Here is a 7366-nt window from a genome sequence, read left to right on the forward strand (position 1 = left end):
TGAACTGACTTGAGACCAGGTCCCCAGTTTCACAGTATCACAGTATGTTTGAGATTGGAAGGGACCTCAAAAGATCCTCTAGTCCAATCCCCCTGCTGGAGCAGGAACGCCTACGTGAGATCGCACAGGAACATGTCCAGGCAGGTTTTGAATGTCTGCAGAGAAGGAGACTCCACAACCTCCCTGGGCAGCCTGTTCCAGTGTCTGTCACCCTCACCGAGAAGAAGTTTCTTCTCAAATTTAAGTGGAACCTCTTGTGTTCAAGGTTGATCCCATTACCCCTTGTCCTATCATTGTTTGCCACTGAGAAGAGCCTGGCTCTGTCCTCGTGGCACTCATCCTTTCTATATTTATAAGCATTAATAACGTCACCCCTCAGTCTCCTCTTCTCCAAACTAAAGAGACCCAGCTCCCTCAGTCTTTCTTCATAAGGGAGGTGCTCCACTCCCTTAATCATCTTTGTTGCCCTACGCTGGACTCTCTCCAGCAGTTCCCTGTCCTTCTGGAACTGAGGGGCCCAGAATTGACACAATATTCCAGATGGGGTGTAACCAGGGCGAAGTAGAGGGGAAGGAGGACCTCTCTCGATCTACTAGCCACCCCCCTTGTAATACACCCCAGGATGCCATTGGCCTTCCTGGCCACAAGGGCACAGTGCTGGCTCATGGCCATCCTGTTGTCCACCCGGACCCCCAGGTCCCTTTCCCCTACACTGCTCTCTAATATGTAATTTCCCAACCTATACTGGAACCTGGGGTTGTTCCTGCCCAGATGCAGGACTCTACACTTTCCCTTGTTAAATTTCATTAGGTTATTCCCTGCCCAACTCTCCAGCCTGTCCAGGTCTCTGGATGGCAGCACAGCCTTCTGGTGTGTCAGCCACTCCTCCCAGCTTAGTGTCATCAGCAAACTTGCTGATAGTACACTCTATTCCCTCGTCTAAATCGTTAATGAATATATTGAATAATATTGGCCCCAGTACTGACCCCTGAGGCACTCCACTAGATACTGGCCTCCAACTAGACTCCGCACCATTGACTACCACTCTCTGGCTTCTCTCCTTAAGCCAGTTTGTCAAATGCTTTCTTCGTACAGATATGTAGAAAATCAATGGTTCACCTTGCCAGTCTCCTTCAGTGGCCTGGACCAGACACTGCAGAAGGAGGTGTGAAAACCCATGTAGAGTACAACTGTGTGAAAAAATACCCTGGAGAAAGTTTTTGTCACCCCTATCAATTGAATATTGTCTTTGTGCTCTGAAAGATGGGATTTATGGTCCATGCAAATTTTTTATGTGTCTTTATGATACACTTTCTTTATCATGAAATAATTTTCTGCAGTTCCTAGGAGAGTTCTGCTGCCGAATGGTGCCTTGTGTAGACAAACACAGTGGATGTATTCCATTCCACTGGTTTCACGTTTATTGCTTCTGAATTTCACAGTGTGTTCTCATGATCCTTATCTGGAGAGGAACTGAGATTCAGTTGCCATCCTCCCTAGCCTGTGTCCTTCTGTTGGAACTACGTGACCCTCCCCTACAATTTGTTTAGGAAGAACCTCACGTGCTCCGCTCCTGAACACTCGTCTAGGTCAGGATTGTTTTGTGGGAGGAACACACAGGGTGACAATTGGTTTCTGGGGAGCAGGAGCAACCATTCTGGATGTTTAGAGGGCCATTCCCTAGTTTTGGTGTGTACAGCCTGCAGCATCTATCCTGTGCTCTCAAGCCAGACAGAGTTGCTCTGAGCACTGAAATCCCAGACACGATTGGCCTTCAGCTGTGGGAAGGAAAAGTGGGTAGTTTCCCGCTTCTACACAGAATTGCTTCCTTCTGATACAAGTAGGGCAACTCTGTTTTGCTTTTTCATTGCAGAACCTTTGGAGATCGATGTGCAGCCGTGTGCTGTGGACTGCAAGTTCACACCAGTTTCTCTGAGCAGAGTTCAGGTCAGGTGTCCATCCTGCACCCATGTTGCTGAGTGAGAGAGTTTTTCACTGTGGCAGGCCTTGCTGGGTAGGCAGACAAGTAGAATGACGTTGCTGACTTTCTGCAACCATATTCTGTCCCTTCCTGTTCAGCACTTGCCATCTACCCTCAGCACGACTCTGGGGACGTGGATCTGATCTAAAATTGCTTTCTCCGCAAGACAAGGAAACAATGACTGTGCAGACGGTTCAACTCCTAGCAGGCCACATAGAGAAGCCCCAAATGCAGTCTGACCCAGGAGGATACAGATTGAGAAGTGCTGTGGGAGCTGCACCTGCACAAGTTTTCCCTTGTCTTTAAGGTACCATTTTGTTTCTCTTTGTGCAGAAAGAACACTGGGGATGTGTATTTCCTTCCACACCTATCATCCATCTGTGTGGAAACACTTAAACAGGCATACCAGGAGAGAGTATTTTTCTACCAAGCAAAGCTTTTTTTTATCAGTAATCCCTGAGACATCAGTCCAGCACTGAAACACAGGGAATCTCAATTTCACTACGGTGCAATAACAAGATGAGTCATGGGAGTAGTCACAAGAAGTGCTTTCCTGGAGGAGTCCCTTGCTCAGGAATGATTTCTTGCTGATCAGTCTGTACCTGACTGGGTCCCAATTTCCACATCCTATGTAGAGTCCGGAGAACATGAGAACTGGTCAGGAATTTAGGCAAATAATGGCCAGACTAGACTTGGCTGGGCTGCCTTTGGCAGTTTAGGGCAATTCTCTCTCACGTGGAGGAGGTCCAAGAATACAGTGTTACTGTTCAGCCTGTGAATGGCCTCTTCAGGCCAATTTTACAGACATTGAGAACAGATCTCTATTAATCCATAACTTGCAAGAACAAATGCAGAGGAGTACTAAGAATTGTGTTCTGTTTTGTTTTGCTTGGCTTGATTTTCTTTTATTTAAATGAAGGGGCCTTCTTTTGTAAATGTGATGCCTTTTATTCAAAAATATGAGAACTCCTGCCACGTGTCAGTATTTTACCTGTGTGAATCTTATCCGGGAACCTGCTCTCTCATACCTTTGAGCAAATGAGCTACTCAGCCTTTTCACGAGTGGACTTTGAATGGCAGAATCACAGAATGGCTGAGGTTGGGGGAGGCTCTGGAGATCACCTGGTACAGCACCAGTTGTTTGTATTTTTTCTGTGAGGTGTTTAAGAGCAGCATGATGTTAAACTTAAAAAGAAATTGCTGAACCAGAGGCAGATGCTTTAGGAGGAAACCCATCGAGGGGCTTCAAGTGCTAAGCACAGGAGCTTGATGGCGTTTGGGGTGCCCTGGGTTATCCTGCGTGGGCTGGTGCTGCTGCCTGAGAAGAACATGAGCCCCTCTCAGTCTTCCCTCAGGTCTCCCTGCTTTGCATGGGATTTTGGGTGCTCTTTTATGTCAAAAATGCTGGAAAACCTGCCTGTGTTTGGGCTCTGGAATCTTAACCTCCCTGCAGGTGCTGCAGCTCAGTCTTACCCTGTGTCTTCATTTCTTTCCTGTTTTTACAATGGTATTGGTTTCCATGGTATTGAAAGCCTTACACAGCTTATGTGCTGGGACTGGCTGGAGATTATGGCAGTAGCATTAACTTTGCTTTTAGGTGCCTGGCAAACATATCTGTCTTGTGTCTTTCCCAGGGTCTAGACCCTGCAGTTTGTGCGGGAGAATGGTGGGGTGCCCGCACTGCCTTTGCCTCCTGAACCTTTGCCTTGGGGCAGAGGCGGCTACCAGGGGAGGAGAAAAGAGTGTCGGAGGAGAAAGAGGAAACAAAGGCAGAGCCTTGGGGAAAGAGACTTCACGGGATGCAGGGAGAAGCAGAGAGGGCTGTAGGAAAGCGTGAGGTAGGGAAGCATGGGTTGTACAGGGAAGAGAGTGTTGATTGCAGTGGAAAACAGAGCAAGTCTGGAGGGCAGTAATGCAACAGGAGCTGGGGATAAAGGAGAGGGTGCAAGGGCTGCCCTGGGAGTATAAAACCTAAAGACAATGGCAGGAAGAAATAGTAGCCTGAAGGCAAAGAGGGAGAAAAGAGGAATTCTTGGTGTGTGCCCCTGTTTGGAGATTTGATGTGGGGGGATGAAGGGATCATCATGATTTTATACGATGGTGTTTGTAGGATGAGAGGAATGAGGCCTGAGAAATAACACACCCAAAGGGATCAAACGATGTCACTGGAGAGTGGAACTGAGATGTGACTGCTGCATCTCTTTCAACAGGTGAAATGCCAGTGTGGATCTCAGCTGGGAGAAAATGGACGAGAGGGTGTGAAATCCCCCTCAGCATGGACCAAGCAGCACTTTGCTTCTGGGAATGTTAACATCACAGGTCGAGGGCCACTGCTGCTGACCTGACGGCGTGTCCTGGTTATCTGCCTTGCGGGCGTGTCAGGATTTTTGACCATTTCACTGCCATCCTACCCTTGATCCATACATACGCTTGTGTAGCTGTTGGTTGCCACTTACCTCCCTGACGAGGCTGGCCAAGTGCAGGGATGCTCTGTTGCTATGGAGTGCAGCAGAACAGAGGCGAGAAGGGATGTTTTGGATTTCCATTTGTGAATGAGCACAGCAGTGATATCTGTAGCATCGGAAGAAAACATATAGGTTTAAATAGCACTGCGTACCTGAGAAACAAAGGACTACACAGCTGCGTCCATATGTACCCGCTGTCATTGACAAGAGAACTGGTGAATCACTCTATTTGTTTTCTTTTCTGGTTACAGTAATAACAGTTATTTCAACAGGACATCACTTTTCCCTGCAGTCCACCCGTCTCTTTCCCTCCTGTCGTCCAGAAAGGCTACTGCAACCTTCTGCTCTTCAGCATTGGCTTACAAAAGGCTATTGCAGTCTGTCACTGGTTCTTATCACAATGACAAATCCAAGCCTGAGTTATTTATTTCACAGTCAAGGGAGGGGCTGTAAATCCAAGTCATGGATGCTTCCTTCCACGCTCTTCTGGACAGGCTGTGAGTGGGAATTGCCCACCTCAGAAGGCAGAAGTGACGGAATTCCTGCTGTTACTCTATGGTTTTGTATTGTAGCACAGCCCAAACAAGAAGACTGTGATGATTAATAACCTCGTAGGAGTTCAGTGGTAAGAGATCTTGCATGACTCAGGCTTTCAGGATGAGGCCCTCATTTCACTGCAGCAATTTCCCTTTGTTTTGCTACTGGTCGCATTTGTATGTAGTCTGGAGATACAACAACATTACAAGTCTCTGTGAGTCTTGCATTTGCCTGAAGGAACCACTATAAGGAAAGAAGGGGAATGTATGAACAAGGATGAATGAATCAGTGTTGATCTGTGCAAGAGGTAGAAATCAAATTAACATTTCCTTTTGCTTTCTGGTTCTAGCAACCGTGTTATTTCATAAATTGGGCAGATACTGTAAGGAGGCATGTGGCTCACAGCTCCCTAATTAGTTTCAAGTTTAAATGTGTATTCAGGGATATAGGGCCAGATACTGTGGCTGGAGAAATTTACGTCACTAAACCCCGACCATTCAGATGATATTTTCCACTATTTTCTCTGTGTTTAGCTGATATTTCCGCTAAATTTGCCTGTCATGCTGTGGCCCACTGTGTGTCTCAGCACCTGGAATGGCATTTGCTAATCTGTTTATACTTAAATTGTAGCAGTGGGAAAATTAAATATCCAGTCATAAACTTGTTTAGCAGGAATTTGAGACTGAGTGGAGGTGAAAAACTGTAAAACAGTGATTACTGCCAGAGATACTTAACTGCCACCCTCAACTGGAAGCCCCATCTTTTTCCCCAAGCAATGTCACAGGGCAATTCTCTTAAGAATGCAAGAGTTTATTTTCACCCTCAGTTATGAAGCAGAGGAGGGAGAGAAATAAAAGCTATGGAACTTCTATCAGAAAGTGCTATGCATAAAAATCAGCCAGCAGAAGCAATGGTTTATTGGTGAGCATTATAGCAACCACTCTTGTCCTGTCTTCCTACAGTTTCTGACCTCAAACACCAAAGAACAAATTCTTGGTAAAATCAAACAGTTGAGGGTTCTTCTGTTTTGTTTTGGGTTTTGTTTTCTTTTTCTCACCGGCACTGATGTTTTCTAACAAGGAAGCCCATTTTTTGCAGTCAACCTAAGTAGATGAATACTCTGTGTAGTTAATGGATTTGTTGGTGGAGTTTTTGCAGGAGTGGATTTGAGATTGAAAATTGATCCTGCAGGATATGAGAAACATGCAGGATTGGCTTCATGGGTTGTTGGCTCTCTTCTGACTCTGAGCATCCCTTTGGAAAGTTGACCGCAACTTACCTAAGTACAGAAAACACTTCTCTGATGAAAAAATGTTTGTAATCCCAAAGAATCCAGTTATATTCATGAAGATGTTCCACCAGTCAGAGACTGTTTTCGTCACAACCTTTACAGGGCAACAGGGGTCCAGTGCATTTCTTTGGACATTTCTTTGGCTCCGTCTTGTTAGAATAAGGTTCCATAATGGGGCATCCAACTCTGGAGGAAGGCTCCAAGGGACAGAGAACAGTGTCTGTTGCCCTGAACTAGTGCAAATCTTTTGGAAACAAGTGAGGGGTTTCCTTTGGACCAGATACTTTTATCAGTTCTCTGAAGATGAGCAATGAATGGACTTGAGGTGTTTTTGCGCGAGAGCTTCTAAGAATGGAATTTGTGACGTGCTTGAATGAAGGTCTGTCTATCTGAGCTGTTCCCTGTAGGACAGCTCACAGGAGTAAAGTAGTTGTTAACAGAAAGGTAAAGCAGTCTGAGCCTCAGCCTGTTGATAATCTGAATTGATTCCAGATCCAGAAAGTTTATAAATGGACTACAGTATCAGCAAGAGGAACTGCAGGTGACAATAGTGTAAGGAACCCTGTTTCCTCATTCTGGAACTGCAGCTGATTGTGGCTGCCACCTCTTTCATGGCTTTAGCCTTCCAGTTGCTTAAGCTCAGTCTCCAAGCTCAGGGTTCTAAAAAGGGCGTATGAAATTCATCAGTTTCTCTCTCTGCCAATGTTGTCTTTGTGCCTGAAAACAATTTTAAAAGCTTGCGAATAACTTGTTTTCCATAAAAAACAGAGGGTGGGTGTCTCCCTCATTTGTGTGTCTTTGCCAGCAAGATAGCTTCTGCATTGGAATTATGTGCAACATTTCTGATTAGATTTTCAAAGAGGGCAGGTGTTATCTATTAAACTTCAGTGCGTCATGATGGAATTGGAGCATCTTGCTCTCTGGGACTTTCTCATAAGTTGTGCTCCTTCTCAGCTCTTCGTCAGGTCTGTTCTACCAATGGAGTGAGTAAAACTGGTAGAATACAGTGAAACCAGCAGGTGGACATGTTGGCAGGACAACTGATGAGCCTATGATTAGCACTTGATGAAGAGTAAGATGCTGTGTGCACAA

The sequence above is a fragment of the Columba livia genome, chromosome Z, assembly GCF_036013475.1.
Source record: "Columba livia isolate bColLiv1 breed racing homer chromosome Z, bColLiv1.pat.W.v2, whole genome shotgun sequence".
NCBI lineage: Eukaryota > Metazoa > Chordata > Aves > Columbiformes > Columbidae > Columba > Columba livia.